Here is a 20,927-nt window from a genome sequence, read left to right as displayed (position 1 = left end):
CATACCATTCATAGAGTACATAGGGGAGAAGGAAAGTAGGGTGCAGAATATAGTGTTACTGTTATAGCTAGGGTATAGAGAAAGATCAGCTTGATGTATGGTAGGTCCATTCAAAAGTCTGATGGCAGCAGGAAGAAGCTGTTCTTGAGTCAGCTGGTACATGAGCTCAGACGTTTGTATCTTTTTCCCGACTGAAGAAGGTGGAAGAGAATGTCCGGGGTGCAAGGGGTCCTTGATTATGCTGGCTGCTTTTCCGAGGCAGCTGTAAGTGTAGACAGAGTCAATGGATGGGAGGTTGATTTGTGTGATGGACTGGCCTACGTTCTACAACCCTTTGTAGTTTCTTGCGGTCTTGGACAGCGCAAAAACCAAACCAAGTTGTGATACAACCAGAAAGGATGCTTTTTATGGTGCAACTGTAAAAGTTGGTGAGAGTCACAGTGGACATGCCAAATTTCCTTAGCCTCCTGAAAAAGTAGAGGCATTGGTGGACTTGTTAACTGTAGCGCCAATATGGAGGGACCAGGACAGGTTGTTGCTGTTCTGAACACCTGGAAACTTGAAGCTCTTGACCACTTTCAATTCTTCACTGTTGATGTCGACAGGGGCATGTTCTCCTCTCCACTTCCAGAAATCGATGATTATCTCCTTAGCTTTACTGACGTTGCGGGAAAGATTGTCATGCACCATTACTAGTCCAGTAACATATCCCATACTCCCTGTTCCATAATATCACAGTATTTCAAGTCTCTATACCAGACAAAATGGAGCCAATCGCATCTCGCTGCTACTACCACCCAGGCTTAGCTGAGATAACCTGGCATAAATTAGGAGTCAAACCTATAACCTGCTCAGTATTAATCAAATCCACACTGGACAGTGAATTCACCAACTGTACCCTCAGGGGTATTTTGATTTAAGAAAAAGTAGTCCTGAGGTATCTAGTTCAGCTAACAACAATAGCTTTCACATTTTTTTGTTTCTTTTTACAAACCATTGATATCCCAGTATAATGACTGATATCACTGAACATCTTTTCATACACAGATTTATTGCAGGTTATGTGTCTGGTTCTTTGTGAAATTGCTGCAGAGAATTGTGCACCGACAAATATATGTTTGACATCAAAACGGATGTTGAGGAAACCTAAATTTCAAGTGAACTTTTCCTGGAAATAATTAAAACAATTTAGACCTGACTTATCTCCCAATGGAATCATGAGTCAGGTAACGAAATGTTGAACAATTTTCCTCTGCCTTCCCATGCCCCCACCTATTGGCTGGGTTAGAAGGACGTTGTGTGGGATTTTCCGGCTGCGCTCATCCCAAAACCGTAAAAACCCGCCCGAGGTAAACGGACCTTTGCATGGTTCGCCCATGATTCCCATGGCAGGCAGGATGGGAAATTTGGTGTAAAATGCACACACATGCACCTTCTTCAAGGTTGGGATCCCCTCCACCCACACCATTTCCATGTGGGTTGGTGAGTCAGGAACATTCTGAGAGGTGAATGTAGAATGTTTTCACACCTTCAAATGTCACTATTGGATGACATAGGTGAACTCAAGGGGCATTTGATGGCACGTGGGTCAAGGGATGAGGCTACAGTTAAGGGCTGGAATAGATGAGGATGCAGGTGGTATGGGGATGAGGTGAAGGTGAGGGGGCCTTTTGAATGATATTGCGAGCTGGACTTCTGTTTTGGAGAAGTGAGGCAGACTTTCCAATTGGTCCACGTGTGTGTGCATACTCGTCACTGAGGGGGAATCTCTGGCCTCCTTGCAGTGTGTTTCTCTTGGTGGGAGGTGGCATGCCATTCACCAGTGGTAGCATCTTCTGGTCCTGCCACTTGAGGAGATTTTCCATTGACTGCACCCCTCACTACTAGGAAACCCATCGGCAGTTCCAAAAGACCCCACCAGCGTGATCAGCTGGAGAGTTCCGTCTTCCATCACGGCTTGCAAAATGCTATGAACTTGACCCCTATGTGAAAAGGCAGAAACATCAAGGTGTATAAGTGTGCAGATGGGTTTTTCTAAGCCCACCCACAAATCTGGGCCTTTATTTCCCAAACAATAGTGCCTCATTAGTTTGACATTTTGTATTATTGTGTTAAGTAACTTTAAGGCATTGCTCCTCACACTCCCCTGTCCACCATCTACAAGGCACAAGTCAGGAGAGTGATGGACTATTCTTGCCAGAATGAGTTATGTACCAACAATCGACACCATCAGGGACAATGCAGCCCACTTGATTGCGGCCCCTTCCACAAACATTCACACTTACAACCACCAATGGGCAGTCGTGTACCATCTACAAGATACACAGCAAGAATTCACCAAGGCTCCGGGCAGTCCCTTCCAAACCCACAATCATTACCATCTAACGGGACAAGGGCAGCAGATACCTGGGAGGAACACTAGCTGGAAATTCCTCTCCAAGTCCATCCTGACTTGGAATTATAACACTGTTTCTTCACTGAGGCTGGGTCAAAATCCTGGAACTCCTTCCCGAACAGTACTATGCATATATCTACACTCCAGAGACTGGGACGGCTCGAAGACTGCTTGCCACCACCTTCCCGAGGCCAACTGGGGAAAGGAAATAAATGCTGGCCTAGTCAGTGACACCCACATTCTATGAAAGAATAAAAAATACATTTTTTTTCTGGGCCCATGAATCACCCACTTGGCAATTCAAGCTAAAGGTGGTTGCAAATACTTCAGCCTTAATCCCATCCTCAATGACATGGGAGGGTATTTGTGGAGCCTCCTCCTCCAATGAGTTGTTTAATTGTCAACCACCATTCGCTCAGGATGTGACAGGACTGTAGAGCTTAGATCTGATCCATTGGTTGTAGAATCATTTGGCTCTGTCTGTCTTGCTGCTTATGCTGATTGGTCAGCAAGTAGTCTGGTGCTGTAGCTTCATTAGGTTAATACTTATTTTTTAGGTATGCCTGGTGTCGCACATGGCATGTCCTTCTGCACTCTTCTTTGAACCTGGGTTGATCCCCTTGTTCAGTATCAATGGTTGATTGGGGGATATGCTGGGCCATGAGGTTACAGATTATGGTTGTATGCAATTCTCTGCTGATATCCCACAGTGCCTCATGGATGCCCAGTTTTCAGTTGAGATCTGTTCAAAACCTAATCCATTTAGCATGGTGGTAATGCCACACAATACAACGGAGGGTACTTCAATGTGAAGATGGAACATTGTCTCCACAAGGACAGTGTGATAGTCACACCTGCTGACACTGTCATGGTCAGATGCACCTGCAGCAGGCAAATTGGTGAGAATCAAGTCAAATATGTTTTCTCCTCTTGGGTTCACTTACCACTGATTTGGTCTAGCAGTTATGTCCTTTAGGGTTCTGGCAGTCAGTAGTGGTGCTATGCAGCCACTCTTGGTGATAGAGATTGAAATCCCCCACCCAGAGTACATTCTGTGCCCTTGCCACCCTCAGTCTGTGGTAATCAGCAGGAGATTCCCTTGCCCATGCTTGATCTGATGCCATGAGACTTCATGGGGTCTGAAGTTGTTGTTTATGTAATTTATTCCATTTTTTCATACCTCTCTGCCTCATCATCTCTCTCTAATTTAAGATCCTCCATAAAACTTGCCTGTTGGAACATAATTTTTTTTCATGAATCCTAATATCCTTTGGCTATTTGTCAATTTTTACTCTGAATACACATCTGTAAGTGCCTTGGGACATCTCCCCGTGTCAGTGTGGGTTTCCTTCGGGTGCTTTGGTTTCCTCCCACAGTCTGAAGGACATGCTGGTTAGGTGCATTGACCGTGCTAAATTCTCCCTCCGTGTACCCAAACAGGCACTGGAGTGTGAAGACTAGGGGATTTTCACAGTAGCTTCATTGCCATTCCAATGTGGAATTGAACAAACAGGAAATCAAGTTGCGTCCTCCAACTCCATGGAGTTCATTCATTGCCATCACTTGTTGAAAGAGTTATTTAAGCTGAGGCTCATTCTTTTTAACTTATCTTTGGCAATGTTATAGGTGTTATAAACCCTGATGGTTGAGGAGCGGGGCAGTCAAGTGCATCTCTATGACCTTTTCGGAGTGAAATAATTGATTAGACTGACTTATTAACTTTAGTCTGGCTGGATCATATGTTTTATATCAAAACTGCTCCCTTTAAAGTTTACTCAGGTTGCAGCTGAGCATCCTCTGGACAAAACTGGTCTCTTAACCCGCTGCCAACCTTTTCATTTCCTGTAGAGCTGGAACATATCTATAGGAATTTACGCCTTATCTCACTATCTAAAGGTCTATCAGACAAGAATTTTTATTAAGTGTAGTAGGCAATAGAAGCTTGCACATTTCCTGCACAGACACCAACATTTGTTTATTAAAAGTTAGGATACATTCCACTAAATTTTCTTTAAAAAAAAAGCAACGCTCAGAACTCATGACTTTAAATATTTTACAAATGTCTAAAGATTCAGTGTGGATGAATATCTATGGCTGGAAAACTATTGTGTTACTTTTGTAGTTTGTGCTTTAGAAAAATGTAGAAAACCTTGTTTCTCACATCTAAAGTGATCAGGTAGGCTTCAGCACAGGTTTGGGCCGTTGTGTATGATCATGTCCACATGTTTGATTTGCTGATCCTGGAAACCAATTAAACTTAATAAAATGTTTCCACATCATGAAAACATAAGTTTAAAAAAGAATACATTTAGTTTCCTGCTGTCCATGTTTTCTGCCTTGCACTTATTGGGACAATAACAAGAATGCAAAGGGAAGAACATGGATAATGGCTACCCAGATCAGATCGTTGCCCCCTGTGTATTATGCATACAGACAAATAATCTTATGGCTGTCACATTTGGACCTGGAAGAAATGGTCCCTCTTCTACCTCGCATTACCCTGGAAGAGGTAAGGTGTCTGAAATTTGAGGAACAGGTGAAGCTAGTGGTTTTGAGCTGCTTCATTAATGACCTTTCTTTCTTAAATGGGGATGTTCAGCACCATTCGTGACTCCTCAGATACGAAAATAGTCCATATCCAAGCAAGAGCTGGATAATATCCAGGTTTGGGTTGACACATGGCAAATAACATGTCAGGCAATGACTATCCCCAACAAGGGAGGACTTAACCATTTCCTCTTGACATTCAATGGCATTATCATTGCTGAATCCCCCACTATCAACATCTAGAGTTACCATTGATCAGAAACTGAATTGGACCAGCCAAATATTGTGGCTATCAACAGTTTAAAAACTACGAATGCTGTGGCAAATAATTTACCTCCTGATTCCCCATGGCCTATCCACCATCTATGTGGTACAAGTCAGGAATGCAATGGAATACTCTCCACTTACCTGGATGAGTGTAGCTTCAACAACACAAGCTCAACACCATCCAGGACAACACAGATGCTTGATTGCTGCACCTTCCACAAACATTCAATCCCTCCACCAACAAAGAGTGGAAACCATGTATACCATCTACAAGATGCACTCACCAAGGTTTCTTAGACAGCACCTTCCAAACCCATGACAACTTTATAAGGTCAAGAGCAGCAGATACTTTGGAACACCACCATCTGGAGGTTCCCCTCCAAGCCACTCACCATCCTGATTTGCAAATGTTACTTCACTGTCGCTGGATCAGAATCCTGGAACTCTCTCTCTCTCTAACAGCACTGTGGGTATACCTACACTTCAAGGACTGCAGCGGTTCAAGAAGGCAGCTCAACAGCACCTTCAAGGCCAACTAGGGATGGGCAATAAAAATGCTGGTATAGCTAGTGATGACCGCATGTAAAAATGAATTTTAAAGTGGTATTTTCCACAACAGGATGCTGTCATAATACAAACATCCATACATTCGAACATATGAACTAGGACCAGACCATTGTTAGTAAACCAACATTAAGGCTGCCACAAGGTTGGGATTGGGGTGAGAATGAAATTCACTCTTCCAAATTCAAATAATTAATTTGCTGATGCACGAGAAATCTTATCAGGCTGTTAAACCTGATGTTACCTCGCCATTGCCTCTTCTCATCCTTTCATTTAGTTTTCTTAAACATTACTGTTCCATACTATTGGCCTTAACCCCTCATTAGATTTTGCAATTTAACAAAACAATCTGATCAGTATTTAAGATTACATTTATATATTTGCCAGTTATCTCTTTTATAACTTCCAGCCAGCTCCACTATTCACTAAGATCATGGCTGATCAGATTTTAATCTCTCCTCCATATTCCCACCTACCCTGGAAAATTCCCCGCCCCTCCCATGCAAAGGCCCGTTGACCTCACGTGGGACTCTCCAGCTTGGGGCCTGCACGGCCAGAAATTCCCATCCTTTATCTCCATTGCCTTTCAAGGAAGAGAATTCCAAAACTCATGACCCCTCAGTTTTTCCTCATCTATGTCTTAAATTGGTGACTCCTTATTTTGACTCCTACAAGAGTCTTCACCTCCATCCTGTTACGATTGCCCAGGATCTTGTAAGTAACTTATCATCAAGCCGAAAAGACACTCTGCATACCGCACAAATGAATATTGTGATGTATGAATGTCAAACACATATGGCAGGTGAGCCAATGACGGGCAGCATACCCCTTCAACTGTTTGCAACGGGCAGTGTATTGACTGTAATCAACTAGCCGGTGTTTATAAAACTCAGATCATAATGTTTAAAATTAGATGTGAGTCTGTAATTGGACAACACTTGCTGAACAATCCCAAGTGTGCTCATAACTACATTAATAACCAATTTAAGGCCATCAATCAGGTTCACGCTGGCTCCCTTGTGCTTGCTAGAAGCTAAATATATTCAAAAACAGGGACCTATCCTCTGCAGGCAAAAGGAATATGCCCAGGCGTTGTGCCTTTTTGAGTAAACAAGAGCGGGAACACAATCGTTCTCTGGTGTATTCATGATGGAAATGTCTCAACCGGAGTTAATTGTCAACTAATCAACATCTTTATTTTCATGGCACTCTTGCAATCTGCCCTTAGACATGCAAGGCAAAGAGCTTCAACAGCAAGTATTTTTTCAATGAAAATACTTTCACTTTTGGTGTCTGATTTATACTGTAGAAATTTCTAGATAATCCACTCTCCATCTCATCTGCTTGGGTCAAAGCCAGCTGAATAGTGGTCCTAATTGCAGTTGCTGCACATTACATTCAGAACTTATTGATTTCATGCAGGACGATTTCTGCACTTAAGCAATCTTACCCTTGATTTCATTGGAAAGTCCTAAAATTCAGGCTGTTGTTACTAAACCAGCATTAAGACTGCCACAAGGTTGGGGTTGGGGTGAGAATGAAATTTACTCTTCCAAATTAAAATAATTAATTTGCTGACGCATGAGAAACCTTGTCAGGCTGTTAAACCTGATGTTACCTCACCATTGCCTCTTCTCATCCTTTCATTTACTTTTCTTAAACATTACTGTTCCATACTATTGGCCTTAACCCCTCATTAGATTTTGCAATTTAACAAAACAATTTGATCAGTATTTAAGATTATACATTTATATATTTGCCAGTTATCTCTCTTATAACTTTCAACTAACCCTGCAATCTCCACAGGGCAGCACAATGGTTAGCACTGCTGCCTCAAAGTGCCAGGGACCCGGGTTTGATTCCCGGCTTGGATCACTGTCTGTGTGCAGTTTGCATGTTCTCCCCGTATCTGCATGGGTTTTCTCCGGGTGCTCTGGTTTCCTCCCATGGTCTGAAAGACGTGCTGGTTAGGTGCATTGATCTGAACAGGTGCCGGAGTGTGGCGACTAGGGGAATTTCACAGTAACTTTATTGCAGTGTTAATGTAGGCCTTACTTGTGACTAATAAATAAACTCTCGGTCCTATTGCCCAGTTAATTAATTGCTTAAGACTTGAAATGCTTTCAGGCGCACAGCCAGCATAGTGAACATATTTCGGGGTATTTTATGTCCATGTCCATGCAATGTAAAGAATTTCTTTGCAAGAATTTATTGAATGAAGGAAAATGTATTAGAAAATCATATTACCTCCACGATTGATTTCAGCTGCTATTCTTGGCACCAGTCTAGTGTTCACACAGGCTCCAAAGCAGAATACTTACAAGAATGGATTTGTTGGCTTGTCAGAAGAATCCTATAGAATATTTAATTGGTGACTAGACAGGATGTTGACTTGGACAGAAAAAGATTGAAGCAAAATACAATCTTGAAATTGTTTTTCACTATGTAAATAAAGCTTCTGAAGGATGGTTTTCCCTCACTGAATTCTAAAATAATCTAATAAAAGCAAAATGACATTCATCTTGAAATTGTAATGATATGGTATGCTTATCCCTTGACCTGCTTGTGACAGGAGGAGGATTAATTGGCCAATCCTCCATGATGTGTCTGAATGGTGGGTATGACGGCTTCTGAGAATTTGTCAAACCTTTGTCAAAACCTTCCTTCTTACTGGATTACAGAGGTTCAACAGCAGGCCTTCTTTCACTTTTTTATTGTGTGAATTATGATGAACGTTTGTACAATTGATTTTAAGTACACCTCATTTAAATTACAACCATTAAACACTCATCATAAATGAGGCGTTCATCTCATCTGTCTGCTTTGGATTTGAACCCGCATCTCAAGAAGTTGCATTTTTACATGCCATCTCGCTATTTTAACAGTGCACTTTCTGTACACTCCATTTCGATCATTTAGTGATCTAAATGACAGGATTTTTAACTTTCTGCACAAAGCCAAAGCATCCCCCTCTTCCTGCCCATTACGAGGTAAAATCTCACTCTCGTACGTTCTATTTTTCTGAAAGCTTGAGTGCTGCACTGCTAACAAGCCATCTTCTGACTTTGCCGGGCTTTGTTCTCCAAACTGCCTGACATTTGCCTTGCATTTTCTGCATTCAACTGACTTCAAAGCTGAGACACCGCGTGCTGAAAAGTGAGAGCTGTAAGTGTATGGGACAAATGGCCATTGGCTGATCAGTTCATTCACTGATCTGAGCTGAATAAAAAACACGAGCAGGTGCAGGGTTTCCTCAATGCAAGTGAGGCTGGAGGGAATGAGAGGTCAAGTTCCAAAATCTTCTGACTTTAATTCTTAAACTTATTAATGAATTGTTTCTGCTCAAACTCCTTTTTCAATGACCTATAAGTCATACAACCCCAGATTTCTTATTGTTTCCACTTTTAAAACAAGATTGCCCCATGTTTTACTTTTTTTACTGCTTTATTTATCACACCTGATGTTTCTATTCTACATTGTATTCTTTTCTGACTGCAAACCTTATTGCTGATATAAATAAGATTCAGAAAAATGTTACGGAAATTATAGAACATTTGCAATCCTCTAACAGCTGTTTGGGGAAAATCACTGTCATATAACAGCTCAGAAAATCTCGGGATTGTATCCCTGATTTGCAATGACTTTAATTGGAGTATATTGGAGAAGAGTTTACTATGACCATTGCTTTACCGGAATGTATTTGTGCATAACAGATAAGGGCAACAAAGAATAACTAGATGGGATGGCACAGTGGTTAGCACTGCTGTCTCACACGGTTCAATTCCCAGCTTAGCTTAGGTCTCTGCCTGTGCGGAATCTGCTCGTTCTCCCCATGTCTGCGTGGGTTTCCTCTGGGTGCTCCGGTTTCCTCCCACAGTCTGAAAGACATGCTGGTTAGGTGCATTGGACATGCTAAATTCTCCCTCAGTGTACCCGAACAGTTGTCGGAATGTGGCAAGTAGAGGATTTTTACAGTAACTTCATTGCAGTGGCTGACTTGTGACTAATAAATTTAAACTAGAAGCCATCAATAAATATATATATTTTTATTCCCATTCCCCTTGTGGTATTTGGAGGGTACTTTTAAAAATTCCTTTTATGGGATATGGACATCACTGTCTCGGCTACCTTTGCTCATTCTTCATTGCTGTTGAAGTGGCAAGAAATTTCATATTGCTCTTCCATGTGTGTGACCTCACTCAGTAGAAATATGAATAGAAAATGGAAGGAAATAAATCCCATCTTCCAATACTTCTGATGACCTGGGTTTAAGATCTTCATGCTAGATCCTCAACATACTCATCTGGTGGTTGACAGAATTTTAGTACAAGGAGACAGTTCAGCACCTCTCAGACAATTGAGGATGGGCAATAAATACTGGCATTGCCAATGGATTCCACATCCCTTGAATGATTAAAATAAATTGATACAATTGCCAACCATCAAAGTTGTTTGTTGTAGTTGCAAAGTGATTTAATTTCCATTTTACATCAATGTAAAAATATTTCAATTAAATTGACCTATTTTTGTATGTACTTGAATTATTGAGGAGGCAATTATTGGGCATGACCTTCCAAGCGAGGGTAACTTGTATAGATGGAAAATATTTGGAGCGTTTCAACGTATGTGGTTTATCAAGAAAATTGAGCTCCTCCAGTGGCTTTTTGGAAAATATATTTTTGTGATATTGAGCCCCTCAGAATTGGCTCATTCCTTGTTGTTTCCTAACATAGCAGTATTCAGCAAAGGTAGTGGAAAGGGCATTACAAATAAGTTTCAGTGCTTCTGGGATAAGGACTAAACCAAATTGTCTAGCTCCCTCGCATGATCAGTATCTAGTGACCCCTGCTGGAACATAAATGCCTATAAATATCAAGTTTGGCTTTGCGGGCAAATATATACATTTGTATCTGGAATCCTACCTTAACCCCCAAGTTGCAGTTTCTGACAATACAGCATTAATACAAAGGGTATTTCTCAGTGCAGAACACACTAGTTGAATTCTAGATGAGCTGACTGCAGCATTTTTCATGTGTGGGAATTGATAAAATTGGGGTGTCAACTGGCCAGAGCATTCACATTCAATGAAAAATCATTTTTGTCATTGTCAGAGGTTACCTTCATTTGATGTATGGTTGTTTATTTTAATTAAATCATGACCAGTCATCTCCTATCATTGATCAGATAACAGAGATACTGAAACACCAATTTGAAGATAAATTTCAGTTAAGCACAGTGAAGTGACAGTGATTGACAGCTGTTTTGCAGACCCTTTGATTAAAAACTTAGATGACCATTTGCCTGACCTTCTTGACAGCTCAGGAGCAGACATTTCTCAATTTTATATTGGTTGGCCACATTCGGACATCCATGTCAAAATATTATAGTCAAGACACAGAACCCACAGATTTTCATGGATCGAAAGACTTCAAAATAGTGATGGGGCCCAAATCTGGAATGCCAACCCCGCCCCATTTCTGACAGATTCCATTTTTGCTGACAGGGTCAGGTGTGACACAGTACGGCCATTTGAAATTTATAGGAAAGATATGAATGCTTGAAGTGACGTGATATTTTTATTTCTGCAGCCCTTTAAGCATGTAAACCAGGCTGAAGCTGTCAGATTATTTTAAAGCCACACTCTGCTGGACTGTTTTGATTCACAGACCATCTTGTGGAGATTAGGAAAAAAATATCTGTTCCTGAGTTTCAAGAGCTGTTTGTAATTCCCAAGGGGTTTTTATAAGTCATTATGAATGCTTGGCTGGGTTTCAAATGTTACAAAAGCCCCTATGGATATTTTGGTAGTTTATAGAGACAATTAAAGGGTTAGCTGTGTTGTGTTTGTGAATACTGAATAAAAGTTAATTTGTTTTGATAACTTGAACAGGTTTCATGAATGGGATTTGTTTTTAATAGCAACTATCTGAGTGACAACTCCACTGGATTGTTGGAAGTTATTTTTCATTTCCAAATTTGGTTCTGAGGTCTGCTCATAGTGGATAATAAGTGTCCAACAGGTTTAAGATTTTTGCTCCCTGTGTGGACGAGTGCAAGGGCCGTAGGGAGGATGAGCAAATTGACTGTGGTACAAGTGGGGGGAGAGAAGAGTAGTCGCAATCAGTGATTCTACAGTTAGGGGCATGAGGGTCCCATAGGTTGTTTTGCCTACCTGGTGCCAGTGTTCAGGGTCTCACATCTGGGCTGCAGAGGAACTTGGAGCGGGAGGATTAAGATCCAGTTGGCATGTGCCACATAGGTACCAACAATATAGGTAGAGCAAGGAAAGAGGTTCTGCTGAGGGAATATGAGCCGCTCAGTGCTGAATTAGAAAGCAGAACCAACAAGGTAATCTCAGGATTACTACCTCAGCCATGAGTTAACTGGCACAAGGTCAATAAGGGAAGAGGTAAATGTGTGGCTCAAAGGTTGGTGTGGATATTGGAACCAGTACTGGGGAAGGAGGGAACTGTTCCAATGGAAATGGTCTTCACCTGAATCATGCTGCGACCAGAGTCCTGGTGAATGGCATAACTAGAGCTATAGATAGGGCTTTTAACTAAGTAGTTGGGGGTGTTACATGGAAAATTACCAGAAAATGAAAAGAGACAGAACGTGTGAACATCATTCTCTAAAAAGGAATTATACAAGAGTAGGGTAACTTGATAAAATAAACTTAAAGAATTTGTGTTGTCTCAATGCATGATGAGTTAACAGTGCAAAAAGAGACAATGAGTATGATTTGCTGGTGATTACTGAGACATGATCACAAAGAAACTAGGTCTGGGAATTCCATATCCAAGGGAATTCAGTATTTTGGAAGAATAGACAAAGGAAAGGAGGTGGCGTAGCTTTGCTAGTGAAGAAGGGACCAGTGCTGTAGTGAGAAATGAAGCACTGGCGATCAAAATGTGGAATCAGTCTGGGTAGAAATAAGAAATAGCAAAGGAAAGAAGTCTTCTAAACTCCAATGAATATAATCCTAACCGACTTATATGACAATCCTGCCATCCCAGGAATCAGCCTGGTAAACCTTTTACTGCACTTCCTCCATAGCAAGACCATCCTTCCTCAGATAAGGACACCAAAACTGCACACAGTACTCCAGGTGTGGCTTCACCAATGACCTGTACAATTGCAGTAAAACCTTCCAAACCCATGAGCACTTTCATCTAGAAGTACAAGGGCAACAAGTCCATGAGAACACCACCACCTACAATTGCCCCTGCAAGCTACTCACCATCCTGACTTGGAAATATAATCATGGTTCCTTCGCAGTCACCAGGTCAAAATCCTTGAATTCCCTCCATAACAGCATTGTGGGTCAACCTACAGCACGTGGGCTGTAGCGTTTCAGTCACCACCACCTTAAGGGCAACTAGGGATGGGCAATAAATCCTGGCCAGCCAGCAACACCAAGAATTTTTTTAAAATCCCTATTCCTATACACAAATCTTCTTGCTATGAAGGCCAACATACCATTTGCCTTCTTTATAGCCTGCTGTACCTGCGCGTTTACATTCAGTGCACAAGGACACCAAGGTCTCGCTGAGTATCTATCTTTCTCAATTTACACCCATTCACAATCTGCCTTTCTATTGTTGCTACCAAAGGGGATAACCTCACATTTATTCACAATATACTGCATTTGCCATGTATATGCCCACTCACTCAGCCTGTCCAAATCACGCTTATCCATCTCTGCATTCCCCTCACAGCTCACCCTCCCAACCAACTTTATATTATCTCCAAATTTGCAGATAAATTCTCTTTTCTGAATCATTAATATATAATGTGTTGTTCCTTTGCTTAAGAAGGGTAGCAAGAATAATCCAGGTAATTACAGGCCTTACATCAGTGGTAGGGAAATGAGAGAGGATTCTTCGAGACAGGATTTATTCCCACTTGGAAATAAGTGGACGTATTAGCGAGAGGCAACATGGTTTTGTGAAGGGGAGGTCGTGTCTCACAAACGTGATCGAGTTTTTCGAGGAAGTGACAAAGATGATTGAGGGTAGGGCAGTAGATGTTGTCTACATGGACTTCAGTAAGGCCTTTGACAAGGTCCCTCATGGCAGATTGGTGCAGAAGGTGAAGTCGCATGGGATCAGAGGTGAGCTGGCAAGGTGGATACAAAACTGGCTCAGTCAAAGAAGACAGAGGATAGCAGTGGAAGGGTGCTTTTCTGAATGGAGGGCTGTGACAAGTGGCATTCCTCAGGGATCAGTGCTGGGACCTTTTGCTGTTTGTAATATATATAAATGATTTGGAGGAAAATGTAATTGGATTGATTAGTAAGTTTGCGGACGACACAAAGGTTGGTGGATTTGCAGATAGCAATGAGGACCATTCGAGGATACAGCAGGATATAGATCGGTTGGAGACTTGGGCAGAGAGATGGCAGATGGAGTTTAATCCAGACAAATGTGAGGTAATGCATTTTGGAAGGTCTAATATAGATAGGAAATATACAGTAAATGGCAGAATCCTTAAGAGTATTGATAGGCAAAGGGATCTGGGTGTACAGGTACACAGGTCACTGAAAGTGGCAATGTGGGTGGAGAAGGTAGTCAAGAAGGCATACGGCATGTTACCTTCATCGGCTGGGGCATTGAGTTTAAAAGTCATGTTGCAGCTTTATAGGACCTTTAGTGAGGCCGCACTTGGAATATAGTGTTCAATTCCGATCGCCACGCTACCAGAAGGATGTGGAGGCTTTGGAGAGAGTACAGAAAAGATTTACCAGGATGTTGCCTGGTATGGAGGGCATTAGCCATGAGGAGTGATTGGAGTAACTTGGTTGGTTCTCACTGGAGCGACAGAGGTGAGGAGCGACCTGATAGAAGTCTACAAGATTATGAGAGACATGGACAGAGTGGATAGTCAGAAGCTTTTTCCCAGCGTGGAAGAGTCAATTACTAGGGGGCACAGGTTTAAGGTGCGAGGGGCAAGGTTTAAAGGAGATGTATGAGGCAGATTTTTTACACAGAGTAGTGGGTGCCTGGAACCCGTTGCCGGGGGAGGTAGTGGAAGCAGATATGGTGGTGACTTTTAAGGAGCGTCTTGACAAATACATGAATAGGATGGGAATAGAGATATGGTCCCCGGAAAGGTAGGGGGTTTTAGTTAAGTCGGGCAACATGGTCGGTGCAGACTTGGAGGGTTGAAGGGCCTGTTCCTGTGCTGTAGTTTTCTTCTTTTGTGAACAGTTGGGGGTCCTAGCACAGATCCCTTCAGTACCCGGCTAGTCACTGCCAATCAGAAAAAGACCTATTTAGACCAATTCTTCGCTTCCTATCCGCTAACCAGCTTTCTTTGCGTCTCAAGACACTACCCACAATCCCATGCGCTTTAACTTTACATAGTAGTCTGCTATGTGAGACCTTGTCAAAAGCCTTCTGAAAGTCTAAAAAAAAACACATTGATCGGTTCTCCCTGGTCAACTCTACTAGTTACATCCTGGTGAGCAATGGCAGTTGTTTGAGATATTCAGCTCCTCCCAACCAAAATATATTCCAGAGAGGAGGAAAAGTGTAAGAGGGGAAAAGCATCCATGGCTAAACAAGGAAGTTAAAGCCAAAACCTAAAGCATACCACATTACAAAGGCCTGTGGCAGGCTGGAAGATTGGGAAAGTTTTAAAGATCAACAAAGGGTTCCTAAAAAAATAAAGAGCAAAATGTAAATTATGAAAGAAAACTAGCACAAAATATAAAAAAGGATAGCAAAAGCTTTTAAATATATGAAAAGGGAAGAGTGGTTAAAGTCAATATTGGTCCCTTGGAGGATGAGACCAGGGAGTTAATAGTGGGGAATACAGAAATGGTGGAGATGCTAAATCGATATTTTGCCTCAGTTTTCACTAGTACCATCCCAAAGTAAGAGGTAATGGAATGGGAGGAACTTGCAACAATCATCATCAATAGGGAAATAGTACACAACACGCTATTGGGATTGAAGGCAGACAAGTCCCCAGGACCTGATGTCCTACCTCCTAGGGTATTGAAGGAAGTGGTACCAGAGATACTGGATGCGGGAAAGGTTCCAGTGGATTGGAAAAATGCTAATGTTATGCCCTTATTCAAAAAGGGAGGGAGACAAAGTAGGAAACTATAGACCAGTTAGTTTAAAGCTGGAATTTTCCGACTGTTCACACTCCGCCGCATGTGAGGAAGGGGAATTTCGCGCTTAGCCAAATCTCCATGAACTGCAGTGAGACCAGCGAATCCTGCTGGTGTGAACAGTTGGAAAATTCCAGCCCTATTGTTGGGAAATTTAGAATCCATTATTAAGGAACTAGTAACAGGACTTTTGGGAAGTCAAAGCGCAACTCATCAGAGTCGGCATGGTTTTATGAAGGATAAATCATGTTTGACTAATTTGCTAGAGTTCTTTGAAAATCTAGCAAACCAAGTGGATAATGGGGATCCTGTAGTGTAGTCTATCTGGACTTCAGGAAAGTGTTTGATAAGGTGCTGCACAGAAGGTTAATACGCAAGGTAAGATCACGGCTGCAATTCTAATTTTCTATTGCAGCAGGCCGGGAGATTGTTGTGTCGGCCTATTCGTGGGGTTCATGCCCCGCTAGAGTCTCCCAGTGCTGGATTTCCGGCAATATCTGCTCTGCGCCGGAATTTGGCGGGGAGTCACAAAGACCATTAATGTGGTCATTTTAATCTCATCTAGCATCTCTTTCCCACCACCCCAGCGCCAGAGTGTTTCACTCCAGCGGGGATTACTATAGCTCCCCACTTTTGGAGTGAAGGGGTGGGGGGGGGCAATCGGGGGCCACCCCGAGGGTTGAGTGGCAGGGGTTGCCCCCTGGGCATTAGCATCCTGATAGTGCCAGCCTGCGCCCCCTGGCACTGCCCAAGGGGCAAAGTGCCAATGCCCGGGGGCATATGGGGGTCAGGGCTTAGAGGACGATTGATTGAGGGGGGGGGGGTCCCACTTACCTTACTTTCCCATTCTGAATAGGGATCAATGGGGAAGCAGGGAGGCCAGTGATCGGGGTCAGCTGGCATGGCGGGGGGGGGGGGGGGGGGGGGGGGAGTAGGGGGGGGGGGCATTGGTGGCGGATGCTGGAGATCAGTGCAGACCAGTAGAGGGGGTTTGGGGCTGGGCCCAGGAACAGTTGGGGGGGGCCAGTGAATGGGCCATTGGGGAGGGGGCGCAGAGAACTGGTGTTGTGGGGGTCGCGGGGCTGGCCAGAAATTGAGGCCATTGTGCGGGGCTACTGCGCAGTGGCCTGCTCAGCACACTGATTTCAGCCTCCAACAGGAATAGGCCCCTTGAAATTTAATGATATTCATACTGGTGGCCTCTGCATTGCACAGTGTGGGAGGTTCTTCTCTGAACTCCCACAAAACCAGTGCGCAAATTTGTCACTTAGAATTTTTTTGGGAGAATTCCGTCCCAGATTCCGATGAGGGGTACTATATTAGCTTGGATAGAAGACTGGCTAACTGACAGAGACTGGAGGTCCAAATAAATAGTTATTTTTATTGTTGGTAAGCTGTAACTTGTCACAGGGTTTGGTCTTTGGGGCCCAAATATTAACAATCTATATTAATGACTTTGATACGGGGATGGAAGGTACTATAGCTAAATTTGCAGGTGACACTAAAATAGGTGGGATAGTAAGTTGTAAGGAGGAAATAAGAAACTGATAAATGAATTTAGATAGGTTCGGTGAGTGGGCCAAAATGTGGCAGATGGAGTTTAACATGGATAAATGTGAGGTTATCTATTTTGGTCAGAAAAATGGAAAGGCAGCTTCTTATCTAAATGGAGAGAGACTTCAGAGTGCTTCTGTGCAGAGGGATCTGGGGTCCTTTGTGCATGAGTCGCAGAAAGCTAGTATGCAGGTAATGAGGAAAACAAATGTAATTTTGGCATTTATAGCTAAAGGAATAGAGCATAAAAGTAAGGAAGTGATGCTGCGACTGAACAAGACACTGGTGAGACTGCAACTAGAGTACTGTGTACAGTTTTGGTCTCCTTATTTGAGGAAGAATGTACTGGCATTAGAGGCAGTTCAGAGGAGGATCACTAGATTGATTCCAGAGAGCTTGAGCAGTTTAGGCCAAGTTCTCAAGTTTAGAAGAATGAGAGGAGGTCTAATTGAGGTATATATGATAAAAGGCATTGACAAAGTGGACATAGAACATAGAACATAGAACATAGAAAGTCACAGCACAAACAGGCCCTTCGGCCCACAAGTTGCGCCGATCACATCCCCACCTCTAGGCCTATCTATAGCCCTCAATCCCATTAAATCCCATGTACTCATCCAGAAGTCTCTTAAAAGACCCCAACGAGTTTGCCTCCACCACCACCGACGTCAGCCGATTCCACTCACCCACCACCCTCTGAGTGAAAAACTTACCCCTGACATCCCCCCTGTACCTACCCCCCAGCACCTTAAACCTGTGTCCTCTCGTAGCAACCATTTCAGCCCTTGGAAATAGCCTCTGAGAGTCCACCCTATCCAGACCCCTCAACATCTTGTAAACCTCTATCAGGTCACCTCTCATCCTTCGTCTCTCCAGGGAGAAGAGACCAAGCTCCCTCAACCTATCCTCATAAGGCATGCCCCCCAATCCAGGCAACATCCTTGTAAATCTCCTCTGCACCCTTTCAATGGCTTCAACATCTTTCCTGTAATGAGGTGACCAGAACTGCGCGCAGTACTCCAAGTGGGGTCTAACCAGGGTCCTATAAAGCTGCAGCATTATCTCCCGACTCCTAAACTCAATCCCTCGATTAATGAAGGCTAGTACGCCATACGCCTTCTTGACCGCATCCTCCACCTGCGAGGCCGATTTAAGAGTCCTATGGACCCGGACCCCAAGGTCCTTCTGATCCTCTACACTGCTAAGAATGGTACCCTTCATTTTATACTGCTGCTCCATCCCATTGGATCTGCCAAAATGGATCACCACACACTTATCCGGGTTGAAGTCCATCTGCCACTTCTCCGCCCAGTCTTGCATTCTATCTATGTCTCGCTGCAACTTCTGACATCCCTCCAAACTATCCACAACACCACCTACCTTGGTGTCGTCAGCAAACTTACCAACCCATCCCTCCACTTCCTCATCCAGGTCATTTATGAAAATGACAAACAGCAAGGGTCCCAGAACAGATCCCTGGGGCACTCCACTGGTCACTGACCTCCATGCAGAGAAAGACCCCTCCACAGCCACTCTCTGCCTTCTGCAGGCAAGCCAGTTCTGGATCCACAAGGCAACAGCCCCTTGGATCCCATGCCCTCTCACTTTCTCAAGAAGTCTTGCATGGGGGACCTTATCGAACGCTTTGCTGAAGTCCATATAGACCACATCCACCGCTCTTCCTTCGTCAATGTGCTTGGTCACATTTTCAAAGAACTCAACCAGGCTCGTAAGGCACGACCTGCCCCTGACAAAGCCGTGCTGACTACTTTTGATCATACTAAACTTCTCTAGATGATCATAAATCCTGTCTCTCAGGATCCTCTCCATCAACTTACCAACCACTGAGGTTAGACTCACCGGTCGGTAATTTCCCGGGCTGTCCCTGTTCCCTTTCTTGAATATAGGGACCACATCCGCAATCCTCCAATCCTCCGGAACCTCTCCCGTCTCCATCGACGATGCAAAGATCATCGCCAAAGGCTCCGCAATCTCCTCCCTCGCCTCCCACAGTAACCTGGGGTACATCCCATCCGGTCCCGGCGACTTACCAACCTTGATGCCATTCAATAGTTCCAACACATCCTCTTTCTTTATGTCCACATGCTCGATCCTTTCTGTCCTCCGCAATCCAGCAGTACAACCACCCAGATCCCTTTCCACCGTGAATACCGAGGTAAAGTATTCATTAAGCACCTCCGCCATTTCTAACGGTTCCGCACAAACTTTTCCCCCTTCACCTTTTAAGGGTCCTATGCCTTCACATCTCATCCTTTTACTCTTGACATATTTGTAGAAAGCCTTGGGATTCTCCTTAATCTTACCCGCCAAGGTCTTCTCATGACCCCTTCTCGCTCTCCTAATTTCCTTCTTAAGCTCCTTCCTACATCGCGTATACTCCTCTAAATCCTTAACATGGTATGGATGCTTGGGTGGGGCAATCGAGAACAAGAGATCATAGTTTAGGATAAGGGGTGGCAGGTTTAAAACCGAGGTGAGGAGAAAGTACTTCTCTCAAAGGGTTGTGAATCTGTGGAATCCACTACACCAGTATGGTGGATGCTGGCACGTTGAGTAAAAATAAGGAGGAGATAGACAGATTTTTCATTAGCAGTGAGTTGAAGAGATATAGAGAATAGGCAACAAAGTGGAGTTGAGGCCTAGACAAGATCAGCCACAATCGTATTAAATGGCAGAGCAGGCTCGAGGGGCTGAATTGCCTACTCCTCTCCTAGTTATGTTATTTAAATTAATTTGGTGATGGAAAACTTGAAAATGATGATCAACGGGAAGGATTCTACTGGGCAACAGCCAGTGAATGTGTTTTTCTTCCCCCAGCTAATTACAGCCTTCAGTAATACTGTCCAGAGTGTTTGGAATCCTCTAATTTCTGACACTAAGCTTTGTGGATAAGTGACAGGAAGCAGGTGAGACTGATGGTCTGCAAAGATTTCTGAATCAATTGGCAGATGCATTAGGGAAAACAGGAAAAACCTAGATGTGTGTATTGAAAAAAGGACCATCAAAAGTGTGTACATGCGAATTGAGTTTTTATTGACAAAGAGGAACGGGAACAGAACTTGGATGTCTTTCTAATCATTAACGGAAAGTGTGTCCAGTAACTTTCCTGTTCTTCACAAATGGATTCAAGTACTGGTTTGCATTGCACAGGGTTTCTATCCCAGGACCCTTCACTGTGGGGTGAAGCAAATTATATTAGCCTGGCACAGATCACTGACAAGTGCAAGAAGCTTTAAAAAAGACTTTCACAAGAATGATTCTTGTATTCAGCTATAAACAGAGACTTGACTGACTTTCATTGGGAAATGGATACTAAGAAGGTACGTGTTGCAGAAATCAAAGTTGCTGAGATGCTTACAATATTAAGTCTCAGCAGTGCTTGCCACTGTGGGTGGCACAGTGGTTAGCATTGCTGCTTCATAACACCAGGGACTTGGGTTCAATTCCAGCCTTGGGTTA

General features: G+C 43.3%; 1 protein-coding gene across 11 annotated transcripts in view; it reads left to right on the top strand.

The window, feature by feature from the left end:
* LOC144498811 (ciliary neurotrophic factor receptor subunit alpha-like) overlaps window positions 1-20,927 on the top strand; it is a 314,103-nt gene that overhangs the window by 58,355 nt on the left and 234,821 nt on the right. The window lies entirely within an intron of this gene.

Source organism: Mustelus asterias, chromosome 1 (assembly GCF_964213995.1).
Source record: "Mustelus asterias chromosome 1, sMusAst1.hap1.1, whole genome shotgun sequence".
Taxonomy (NCBI): Eukaryota; Metazoa; Chordata; class Chondrichthyes; order Carcharhiniformes; family Triakidae; genus Mustelus; species Mustelus asterias.
Note: the sequence above shows the minus strand (reverse complement) of the source record. Positions and strands in the feature narration are given on the sequence as shown.